This window comes from Lycorma delicatula, chromosome 4, assembly GCF_047948215.1.
Source record: "Lycorma delicatula isolate Av1 chromosome 4, ASM4794821v1, whole genome shotgun sequence".
Taxonomy (NCBI): Eukaryota; Metazoa; Arthropoda; class Insecta; order Hemiptera; family Fulgoridae; genus Lycorma; species Lycorma delicatula.
Genome location: NC_134458.1, coordinates 111,217,134 through 111,230,569, shown reverse-complemented (window position 1 = coordinate 111,230,569; position 13,436 = coordinate 111,217,134). Strand labels below are relative to the sequence as shown.

Sequence of the window (13,436 nt, the reverse complement as noted above, 5' to 3'; positions counted from 1 at the left end):
TTTATTTGCATAAAAACGTTTAAATATAAGTAAAATGTTTTCCATTCGTTTTTTTTTTTAATTTTGGGGTCCGTATCAATGAAGCTTTTGTAGTGATTATTACCAAAATAAGATTTAACCATCAAAATTTTCAAATTTCAAATTAAAAAAAAAAAAATTAAATTTGAGGCTCTTTAGGGATAACTTAGTACCTTCTTTTTTTTTTTTAAAGTGAACTTAATAAAAATTAATTTTTTAAAAATCAAAAAAAAAATCTTATTTTGGGCCCGAGATATATTATAGAGGCCAAAACTAAATTTTAATTTCCCTTGAAGTGATAAACAAAGATAAAATATATATATATATTTTTAATTATAAAAATTAAAAGAATTGAAAAAAAAACAAAACAGAATATTATATTTTTTAATGATGGGAATAAATTTAAAAATACCTTTTCCAAAGAATATTCATAAATAGGTTAATACTATTAAACACACCCATAAGCAGATAAATTATTGTTTAAAATAAAATATTTAATAAGAATTGTACAAATTTTTTTTTAGAAATTTAGCTTATAATTAATAGTGTAAACTACCTGATTAGAAGAGACAGTTAAGTTTACTTCAACCTTATTATGAGGTTGAATAACAAATTTTCTTAAGTAAAGTTTTTCTTTAATTTTAACAACCCTTCAATAAAGGATAAAACAAAGAAATAAAAAGTTTCAAAAAAGCTTTCTGTTTTTTAAGGTCCCCAGGCTTTATAATTCTGAGAAAATTGCAGACTTTTTTATAACCCTCTATATATCATGAATAAACACCGAAAAAAAATTTTTAAATATTAAAACCGAAGAGACAACAAAAAAAACATATCTTTCAATTTAAAGAAGTGGCGGTGATTTTTTTTTTAATTTTTGAATATTTGTATGTGCATTGCACGTAACAAATATGCTTTAATAAAGTTTTCTCTAAAATGCCTCTGAAAAAAATCGAAATTTTTTTTTCGTGATATCCCTCCACCCCTTTAAAAAATATTGAAAAAGAAAAATATCTCATCAAATATCCATATACAGAAATATTTGAATCAAATTTGAAGAAAATCGGTTCGGTCAATCCTGAGATCAAAAATAGGACGATATAAAGGTCAAAAATAGTTCGATATGTATAAATACATATGTATGTATGTGTGTACATATGTATTTTTTTTTTTTGGTCTAGATAAACTAGTTGGACTTTCAAATAAAGATCTGAAAGAAACTCGTAACCCCATTTTTCACATGTTCAGCATATTTCTCCTTTAATATATATAGCTATTCTAGCTATATCCGCCGGGAAAGTAGAATTACTACGATAAAATTAATTTCGAATGGTTTTATAGTGTTGTAACATCCTGACTCCGTAGGTGAAGACACCATCCGCCACCTCCTCCGTTCCGAGCCCTTATGGGCTATACCAGAGGTCATCTACGAAACCTCGGCTTTTGATACATTCCTACATTCCAGTCCGCCTCGGCCAGGATGCCACGAGTGACATTCCCATCGCTGTGAACTCACCGAAACAAAATTAATGAACTCAAAACAAAACACATCTCACCGAGTCTTAAGCAAGACTGAATAGACCTAACGAACAAAGGAATTGAACTATCTACCCGTAGAAGGTAAAAGTGAGTTCAACACACAACACGAAACATAAAAATATTATACGGAACAATAACAACACAGTAACATTGAAACAAAACAAAACAAGGACAAGAACAACAAAAACATAATTTATAAAACAAAAAATCAACAAAAATAGAAAACTGAGAAATCCAAGCAGAGCTCTAGATCCCCCGAGCAATCCTTTCCTTTGTTAGTGTACTACAAAACTCTCCACAATTGCCCATTTGGCCTGGCTTCTCCAGGCTATTTTACACGGAGATCCAACGCCAACCCGATAAGATCAAGTCAACAGATGGTCTCCGTACGCATTAACACGCATGGTTAACGCACGGTTTCGAGTACTCATAAAGAACATGGTAGGTGTCGTCCACACTGAGCCTGGGGTGTCGACACACCCCAGGCTCCCTAGAAGTACCATGGTCGGAAAGAATTCGCGTCACATATTTATTAGGATGCACCCAAGAGTCGTCCCGCAAACCAACAACATTGGTTGCTTCTCAGACGCAATGAAGTCTATCGGTTTCACATCTGCAATCACCAAGACTGCCCCCCCCCCCCGTGAAATAGTGCATTTGTAGCAAATGACATTAGTAGCTATAAATGCCATTTGTAGTATAATTTCTCTGTTAAAATAAAAATTAAAAGATAATTACAAATTTAAAATAATTTCTTTTAGAGGTGACTCGTTACAAAATCTATAGCCACTATAATACCTAGTGGTATATAATATTGACTAATACTGACTTATGTAATCCACTGTTTATGAAGTATAGTTTAATTTGCAATATTTGCACCCCTCAGTGAATAATTACGGTATTTGATTGATCAACGCCAAGCCAATAGATTTAGCCAACTATAATAATTATTCCATTATTATATGATTTATTTGAATGGTACATGTGATGTATGTTAAGTGAGTTATTATTATTATTGAATTATGTGATAATTATATGATAGAATTATGTCATTTTATCTCTTTGTAAATATTATGTGATAGAAGAATATTTGGTTGATTACTCTTCCTAATTATTTTTAATTTATTAGAGGAATTGTTCATATATACAATGATTTTAAAATATTCGTAATTGCGTAAATATGATAATTTTCTGTTTATTTATGAATTATTTAAAAGTTGGATAACATGTAAATTGAGTGGCTAATCGTTAAAATAAGGTAAATAACGCATAATTTGGAATATTACATATACTAGGTGTTCAGTAGAATTTAGAATTTAATTTAGACTTTTAATAAATTAGATTAATAGAAAAAAAATCTGATTGGAAATTAAATGTTAACAGCGTAATTTAATTAATGCGTAATCATAATTAATTTAATTTAAGTAATACGTTAACAGCGCAATCTATAATTTAATGAGGCACAAAAAACATTTTCATTAAACCCCATTATGCGATTAACATTAATGATAAATATAATAGACGCACAATAGAGTAAAAATATTCTGACTGAATAGAGCATTTTAATCTCTACATCCTACGGCAATAAAATACCATTAAATTCGTTACGAGATATTCTACTAACCAATAGTTTATTAATTTAAAATCCGCAGTGGTAGTTTCTTCCATTTTAGCATTAATTAAAAATATTAAAAAGGGGAAAACTAGTGAAGATATCTTTTTATTTACTAAGGTAGATTCGCATTCGTGACGTAGTTTGAAAGTATACAGTCACCTTCCACCACGATTAGTGCGGGAGAACGTAAGTTTGTGCATTTAAATGTGTATCTATGAAATCACGTATCGGAAAGTTTGGTATGATGTACTCACTCTTGTGACTGGTTAAAAATTGTGATATTGTGATTGGTTAATTTAAAAAAAAAAAAAAAAAAAAAAAAAAAATAACAGATGAAGCAAATGAACCAGTGGTAAATTGAAAACGCGTAATATTCACAAATCCTGTAACAGTACTAAATTTAAGCCAATTTGGTAATTACGTTAACAAGTATTTAATCAAATGTTCAATTATATACTAGTATTACGAAAAAATTATTTAATGATAATTTCGGAACTTGAGACAGTAATTACTTCAATTTATTCGTTTGATGTACTACATAAGTGACCTATTAGTAACTTTAACTCGCACCAATCTGACAGTATAACCTTTCTCATCAAAACTACTATAAATCAATTTTTATTTATCTATTTATGAACTATTATAATATTAGTTGAAAAAAATTCTGAATTCAGAAATAGTTCCATAATTATTAGAAGATAATAATTCATGTTAATAGTATATATAATAAGAATATTTTTGAGTCTGTAATGATTTAAAAAACTATGTAAAAAACTTATAAGCGTAATTAAAGAGAGAAAAATTAGTAACGTTAGCGCTAAGACAATATATATCTAATATAATGATTCTCAACCTCTTTAGCTCCACGACCTACAAAAAATAAAAAAGTATATATAATTAATATTTCGCGAGCCTCCCAACCCCAACCCAATGAAACCTAGTTAAAACTATTAGCTGCGTTGATAGCGACGGATATGAACATGCATGAATGAAGTGTACAAATATGAGCAACTTACAGGTTCCAGCTTCTGTACGTGTTCCTTGTAATTTGGTCGGCTTGCATAATATTCATCGCGAGAGCGTCAGGTTAGAACATGCATACGATATGTTTGAACAAGTTATACTCTCAGCAGCATAAAAGAGGCATAAGGGATTGCAGAACATCAGTTTAGTTTTGAATGAGAAGTGTGCGTCCAGTACCTTTATTTACGTTTTTAAAAGCGTCAGTTTTTTAGTGTGTGATCAAACGGTGTAACTGTTTTTTTTTTGTTAATTAGATTCTTATGTAAATCTAGCCATACTGACAAAAGTACACTTGAACTATATTATCTCGTAGCATTAAAAGTAGTTAAGATTTCCTAACTCCAAACAATCGCAGAAAATCTCATATTGCCTGCGGCAATTGACATGGTCAGTGATTTAATATGCATGGAAGAAGCCAAAAAATTCAAAAATATTTCCTTTCTAACGACACAGTATCGAGGTGAATCGATGCCATAGCTCCCGATGTTCACGATCAGATAATTCAGCAAATGCGCTCAAATCAATTTTTTAGTATTCAATTTGATGAATCAACGGATGTTGCAAACATATTTCAGTTCCTATGTTTTGTGAGATATGAATGCGATAGGGACATATCAATAAGAGAAAATATGTTGTTTTACAAATCAATACCTGGTCATGCAAGAGGACAATGTCTTTTTGTTTTTTTTTATGAAGCTACTAATAGCTATAACATAGAATGGACAAAATGTATTGCAGTATGTAGCGATGGTGTAAAGGCAATAACAGGAAAGATAGTGGATTACTGAAAAAATTAAAAGATCGTTTTATTCCAAAGGTGGAATAGACGCACTGCTTCCTTCACAGATATGCTCTTGCCTAACAATATATGCCGGAAAATCTCAAACAAATTCTTTGAAAAGTTGTAGAAATGATTAATTTTATTGAAAGTCGACCACTATAGAATAGGTTGTTTGCTAAACTATGCGATGAAATGTGCGATAAGAAAAAAAATCTCTTCTTTTCCATACAGAAGTCTGATTGTTATGGCGGGGGAAGTGTTAACCCGGTTATTGGAATTGTGAGATCAATTAATAATATTTTTCCAGGATAAACAACAGACATTCTCAATGTATTTACAGAATAATATGTTTAACAGCAACAATATGTTGCTGTTGGCTTACTTAGCTGATGTATTTTCGCATTTAATCGACTTGAATATGAATTTACAAGGACGTGATAAAAACATTTTATTAATGACTGACTATGTTCAATTAAGAAGCTTGTTATGTAGATTATTTACCCTCAAAGCAAAAATTTTGATATATTTCCACACACTTCCGATAATATTGAAAAAAAATTGGATGAAGAAGACATTATTATTCACCACAGTTTGGATAGCATGAAAATGCATTTCGGTGAGGTAAAAATTCAGTTGGCGGAGTATTTCCCGGAAGATAAGAACGATTTCTCAAAGAGTTGGGTACTGAATCCATTTAGTGTAAACGTTGTTGCAGCTGCTCAGTTACCAGTTGAGATTCACGACCAGTTCATCGAAATACCTGCCGATAAAACGTTACAACTACAATTCACATCTGAAGATTTAGATATGTTTTAGCATGCTCGTCCAAGTAAATATGGAAATTTAATCACAGAAGTATTGAAAATATTAACCCCTTTCGTCACGTCTCTCTGTGAAAAGGGTTTTTCGTCTGTGGTTGCGCTAAAAACTAAATTTAGGAATTGTCTTTTATCACTCGAAAATAATTTGCTTTACTGTGTTTCTAACATAAATTCACGTATGAGGAAACTTTTAAATGAAAAATAAACGCAACCATCTTATTAAATTATTATTTTTACATGTGTGTTAATAAACGTAAATATAATGTTTATAATAAATGATTTTTTTCCTCATAAAATGATTTCATTATTGTTTATGAGTAAATTTTTAGGCTAATTTCGCGAACCCCAGGTTGAGAAACATTGATCTAATGTATAAATGGGAAAGTTTGTGGCGCATTCTGTCTGTCAGTATCATGGAAGAATCAACTGACTTACATCTTTTAAATTTTCAGGATACATTTGTGTTATCCCAAGGAATGTTTTAAGCCATAAACCGAGGGTCTAGCATCCTTGGGGGTGAAGTTGTGAAGCTTTCCTCATCAAAGGTCTGTGCACTTCAGTTACCATAGTTACTATTATTCTGTCTTTTTTAATTTAGTTTCTTTATCAAATATTTGTAAAATCTGAATACTTTAACTATTGTTTATCAGCATTATTCTCACAATCAAGAGGATGATGAGCACAGCGGAAGTTCAGGGACTGAGACCCTGCTGTGGCCGTCATAAGACCCGCCCTTGGTGTATAAGTATACATATAAATATAAACTCGTGTGTATGTATATATATACAAAGTGATATATATATATATATATATATATATATATATATATATATATACAAAGTACAGAAACGGCTACATGTTTATAAAATGAGAGATACTAGGATGCAGAAACAAGTGCGAATCTGCATAGTTACAAAATTATTAGTTTATGGTGTGTGGAATTTTTGACCGCCATCTTGGAACTTCTATACTGAATCAAAATTTTTTTTTGAAGGCGATGTAGATGGTATTTAAATGTTATATGTGATATATTATTTTAATGTAAAATTTTACGAGAAAAACGACATCGGTAATAGTCTTTCGATAAATGTCTTTGTTTTCGAGATACAAGCAAAGTTGCAAAAATGGTAATATTGCGAAATGTAATAAACGAGTTAAAATCCCCGTAGCAACTTTTTTATTTCGTTTTACCTTCAGAATTTAAACAGTTAATGATGCGATTAATGGCCCAAACACTAATAATAACACCCTTCACAAGAATAAACAACACTAATAATATATTCCTATTTAGAAAGTTTGATTCAATCTGACGGACAAAAATTTCAAACACACCATAAAGTGATAAGTTATTTTTGTAATTATATAGATACGCACTTCTTTCTACAACCTATTATCATTTAAATATATAACAGTTTCCACAATTTAATATTACTCTGTATACATATACATGTATAAGAGTGCATATATATATATATGTTGTGGCTGTCCATTACTAATAAATACATTAATACTACTAATAATTGTAACAACAATTTTTTTTTTTAAAGAGTTTATGAAAATCTATGGCTGTGTGATATGTATTGAAGACTCTAATATGTTATCGAGTTTCCTTAACGTTTACTGATAAATATTTGCTAATATAACAACATGAATATAAAGAAAATCTTAGAAAAAAGCAAAGACGGGAGAAATAGTAAGGGAGAAGTTACGGAAGATAGAACAGAAAATAGAGGTAAATTGTTATATTGTTAGTGATTTACAACACTATCGATGCTATAACACCGTTCAAATTAATTTTCCAAGTAAAATAAAGGTAACCTACGGAATATAGTGTGAATTGGCTAAGGACAACTACTAGAGTTTTTATTAAAAAAATCAGAAATTAAGATCATTAAGGTCATACAAATTTCAATTCCATAAAATTTACTGTTAACATTAAAAACATCTCAGCTGTGATAAATCAAACAAAAGTATCACTATTTAATTTCTGTAATTTAGACGTTTTATTAATGACAATGTAGCGTATTGAAAAATGATCTTAACTGAAGGCCGCAATCGGACTGTACGCACTGATCATGCGGTTTTCAGTTTCTTCAGTTTAATTATATATTCTACACTTTTAATGTTGTTATTAATTTTATAAATTATTGGCATTAAAACTAAAAATTTTCACATGAAATTTTACTTGTAGCCAGATTTAATTTACTGTAGTTAATGTGTTTTAAGACCGATAGATTATTGAATTAAAAATAAATCCCTAGGATATCGTTTCATTATTATTGCGTATTCCTTTTACTGAAATCATAAAAAAAAGAAAGAAAATACTTAGAAGAAAGAATAACTCCAGGAAAACTTCATCCTTATGGATAGAGAGAAAAGTGTAGTATATTTTTAATTTATGTGGTAAAATATCCCTTCACAACTTCATTGGCATTATGTTTTTAATCTAATATGTATCAGAGTTGTTTGAGAGGATAATGGATTTTTTTAAAGATTTTCTTCTTTATGCAGCATGTTTATTTACTTGATAAATTATTGCAAACATCATAGACGTTATTTTAAAATTTATAATCTTTAACTCTAAAAATTACTATTTCTATGTAAAGATATTTTTTTTTTAAATTAAAAATTATGAAATTCTCAATGCAATCAAAAATTTTCAAATTTCTTTTCTCATAATTTAAAAATCTATGTTTTACTATGCACAAAAGCACTTATGAGTTCTAGAATGTTCTTAAAAGTTAGAAGTAAGTACAATAGGCAGCAACAGGGACTTGTTTCATATAAGGATAAAGGTATTATTGCCTACATTCTAAATTATTTATTGAGTATCTGTACACACAACAAATTAAATTTCACTAATCTGAAACATACACTTACCCAGAATGTTACGCATTAAATAAATATACAATAACTATTTTAAATTTTACAAATTATAAAAAAAACTTTCGTATAACTTAATGTAATCGTTGTCAGAAATCTGAAAATTAGACATCAAAGATAACATTCTACTTCAGCCTTTTTAAATATATTTAGTACGATTAATAATTTAATTCATGGAAATAGAATACATTATATATTATGGAAATAAATAATTATACATAAATTACCGCAATTATTTTAATTTTGCTACATTAATATATCCTATTTAAAAACAAATAATTTCTCAATGTATAAGTTGTATTAAAATTGATTTAAATTCTTTTCAACTGTTAAATGAAAGGTAGAAAGTAATTACAACGTTTAATATATATTTATAAATCGTAAAAACGAATAATGATCATAAAATTATGATTCTGAAATTAAATTTTAAATTTAAAAAAGTTAAATCGTTGTTAAATTAATACAAATATATTTAGTACTAGCTTTAGGCTTTAGGCTAAACGAGCTGCGTAGAATTTAAACTTTACGATAAAACTGTAAAAAAATAAATAATAATTCTGTACTGTAAGAAAGAGAAGACGTGACTAAAATATTTACTTACATGGAACCATATGTTAGTGTGTAATAACAAAACATTATAACACTGATGGCACCATCTGGATATTAATATAGCATATATCATCACTTTAATATATATGTATATTAACCGGTCAGCCAGACTACCCAAGTGTCTCTGACCCCAGGCCCCCTGTGTTCATTAAACTCCTTCATGCAAGAATAATAATATAAGTAAAAATTAAAGACTGTTCATTCTATAAACACTATCAGCGTTTTGTAATTTCTCTAGAGGCCAATTAGGTCAGTACAGGACCCAAAACTTAGAGTGAACTGAAGAAAGCTGGTTACATAACAGTCGGCCTCCATCTTTAAAAAAATAATAGTTGTAGCTGGTTACTCATGCTTCGCTCGGGTAAAAAGGATTTTTGCACGGTTCTTTTTTTTCCCCCTACATCCCCGAGCCGGACATCCAATTAAGTATACTCGACTCGGGGACGTGTCCTTTCCGGATCTTTTAATTGCCTGCCTCTAATCTCCAACGGAAGAAACCAGGCCCGGCTATGCCGTTACCAGCCCCCCCCCCCCGAGACCGGGTCTCGGTCTTTCCTTTTGACAGCCTCAAACCGACGGCGCAGGAGCCGTAGCCGCCAAAGCGTATCCGCGAACCCACACCGCCGGCCGGGTCTCATTCTTTTCATTCATTCACACCTAACGGATCCCAGGAGTCCCCACTCCATCACGGGAACCCAAACACCAGGGCATGTGAACCCTCAGGAAAGGGCTGTCCCCCCAGCCCTGCTATAAACTAAAACCCTCAGTATCCCAGTCGTCTTGCATCATCTTCTTTTATTCTGAGGACTGCTCTTGCAAATACTGCAAAATTATGCCAGTTTCCGGACATAGCCAAGAGCTGCTCCGGTCGGGTATGCATCAGTCGTGCATTTATACGATGTTCCTCCCATCGTCTGCACACAAAAATAGTGTGTTCGGCATCGTCAACCGCATCGCAGTAACAGCAGATGGGTGACTCTCTCCTGCCAAACCTATGCAGGTATTGTTCAAACGCACCATGTTCCGACATGAGTTGCGTAGTGTGGTAATCTAATTCGCCATGAGAGCGATCTAGCCAAGCATCCAGGTCCGGGATAATTCTTCTGGTACATGCGGCCACATTGCTGAACCCGCCCATTGTTCCCGTGTTATAGAATTGGCCTCATCTTTGGCTACACCGGACGCCCTTAGTTTTCGTCCTTTAATCTGCAATTCTATCGGGGGCACCGAAGAAAGCACGCAGAGTGCATCATCGGTTCTTAGCGTTACCTGATGTAGATCTTAGGAGATGACCGTACTTCGTTACTTATTTCTTTTTTTTTATTCCATGTTTTTTAATAACTGAAGGCAGGTGCAACCAATCACTTCGAACATTTAGTAACAGTGTTAGTGGTTGTGTTGGTTGAGCCGTACACTGTCGCGCCGCTTAAAAATTTAAGTTAAAAAAACCGGAAAATTGTTTTTAGATATTTATTTCTTTTAGATATTTATCTCTCTTAGTCGGAACGGGGAAAATATAGAATCATTGTTCAAGATTTTTTTACTTTCTTTTCTCCTTTCAAGATCGAATTACGTAAAATTTATAATTTTTTTTGTTAAATATTCACATAAAGATTACATACACCAGAACTCAAGTTGATATTTTCATTAATACCTACTGAAAAATTAAAAAAATAGTCAAATTTAATGTTACCCTAGTTTAACCCTTTAAACTCGGAATCTCAAAAATCCTTTCTTAGTTTTCACTTACACCGTGAGAAGAACTTGTTTACAAATTTAATCCATTTATGTCCATTAGTTTTAGCTGGGCGTTGATTAGGAATCAGTCAAACATGGTATTTTATGTATATAGATAAATCATTACCATTATGTAATATTTTTTTTTTATTAAAGTACTTTAAAAGACTTTTATATTTCATTATAAATTACGTTAAAGTCTTAAATAATTTAAAATAATTAAATAAAATTCTTTAAAAATTAACAACTCATTTCAAGTTATAAATGTTATAATAAAATTATTAATTTATCGTTAATTTTTTAAAGGAATTTTTAACTATCTTAAATCTATTTTTTTAACTTTAATTGTTTTTTTTTGGTCAATAAGTAATTCACAACATAAGAAAAAACCTATGCGTGGATAACTGAATAGAAATTTTTTGTGTAAAAAAATCGAGCCTGACTGAGAAAAATTAAAATTTGGAATCTTCCGAATGAAAAGCTGAGATGTTAACACTACACAACAGAGGTCGGCTTTTGTAAATATATATATATATAAAAAAAATATAAAATATAATTTATATATATATATATATATATATATATATATATATATATATATATATATATAAAACTGTTTATCATGCTAGGGTAAAAAAGCCTTTCTTTAAATTTAGAGAATAAAAAAAATGTTTAATTAAACATTTTGCCGTTCACTTAAAAAAAGTAATCTTTTTAACATTATATAGCAGAAGTGTCATTAATATTTCAAAACTGTACCTACTTTACTTATATTAATATATATATATTATATATATAAACATAGTATATAAACATATATATATATGTATGTATAAATAATATATACACAAAAGTGTATGTGAGTGTGTGTATATATACTTCCTTAATTTATTATGAAAAAATGAATGATTATTATAAGTGACACTAGATTTCTTAATATATATTATACCCGGTTGTATTTTTGTATTTTTTTTTGACCCATTTAAATATCTATATAATCTGTATATAAATATCTATATCCAAAAGAATGAATAGGCGTGTTGAGTGTATATGATTTACTTGAAGAAAAAGCCTCAGAGCTAATAATCTATATTTGGTTTTTAATTCTGAGTAGCGCTCTAGGGTAACAGCTGTCAACAGATGGCAATGAAATAATTTTTTAGAAGTTGAAAAAGAAACCATACCTGACCGAGATTCGAACCAGAACCTCCGGATAAACGGCAAAGACGTAACCACTCAGCCATGGAGATCGACTTGAGTAAAATTAAAAAAAAAATAACTATCTTTACATGTTTTAATACAAAGGGAACATTTTATTTTACCACGACAGTTTCTTAAATATCAATTAGCATAGCGCAAGAAACAAACCAATAATCTCAAATAATAAGTAAAAAGTAAAATTAACTGTAAGGGATAATTCTTCCGTATAATTTCCTTCCATATAAATCAGTATAATTGATTCAAATTGAATGTAAATATAACCGCAAGAATTTATCGAATTAAAGTTGAAAAGATAAAAATAATATTTGAGGTTAAGTTAATGAAAGTGTTTACAAATGGTTGTGTGGATGTAATTATTTCATTAATTCTATATTCTTTAATAAAGTATTTCATTTAATAAATATTCACTTAAATTGAGGTGTCTATAAAAATGAGATAAATGAACCAATTTATAAAACAAATAAATAGAAGGTTAAAAATAAATAATCCATAAATAAATAAACTATCTATTCTATTTTAATAAATAATTTATACGTGCAGGAATAATAATATAAGTTTAATCTTGGTAACAGTAAAAAATGAATTCTCAAAACAGGATTCTGGCGAAATTTCGTTCATTAAATATGGATGTAAATAACATATAAAAATTGATTTCTGAATATTTGTTTAATAAATATAATTAAAACTCTATACTCATATTTCGTCATTTATTTTTAAATAGAAAATCTATTATTTTCAATATAATCATGTCGTTAAGTTCGAATTATTATGTCCATATGTCTATAAACTTATAAAATGTTTTATTCTTTTAATATGTTCTAAGAATTTATCTATTTTTTATATTACAACAAGAGCTGAATAATAAATAAGTCTGTATAATAAAATTATAGTAGAGTAGTAAAATGATGTAGATGTTGATTAAAAATAAAACTAAATTTTAAAAAAGCTCTAACCCCTGAACTTACGACGTACCAGTTAAAAATTTTATTAACCTATTTATTTCCAATCAGATATAACTTTTATTTATTAGTTGATGTTTAATGGGTTCAAAAAAAATAAAACAATTAAATAAAAATATAATCGAAATTAAAATTCGCGTTTCTCTATAATGCAGGAACAAGTAATGTAATCGATTTATGAAGCCTTTTACCTGATGGAAATCTATTATAAAAAGAAAATGAAAAAGAGTATG

General features: G+C 29.6%; 1 protein-coding gene across 3 annotated transcripts in view; it reads left to right on the top strand.

Moving 5' to 3' along the window:
* Window positions 1–13,436, top strand: part of LOC142322917 (parathyroid hormone/parathyroid hormone-related peptide receptor-like) — a 496,010-nt gene that overhangs the window by 124,843 nt on the left and 357,731 nt on the right. Inside the window, exon 1 of one of the 3 annotated variants that reach the window (XM_075362005.1) lies at window positions 6,271–6,339. The exons of the other annotated variants lie outside the window; for them this stretch is intronic. The gene's annotated coding sequence lies outside the window, so the exon portion shown is untranslated. Of the gene's footprint in view, window positions 1–6,270; window positions 6,340–13,436 lie in introns of those variants that run through there. 3 annotated transcript variants of the gene reach the window in all.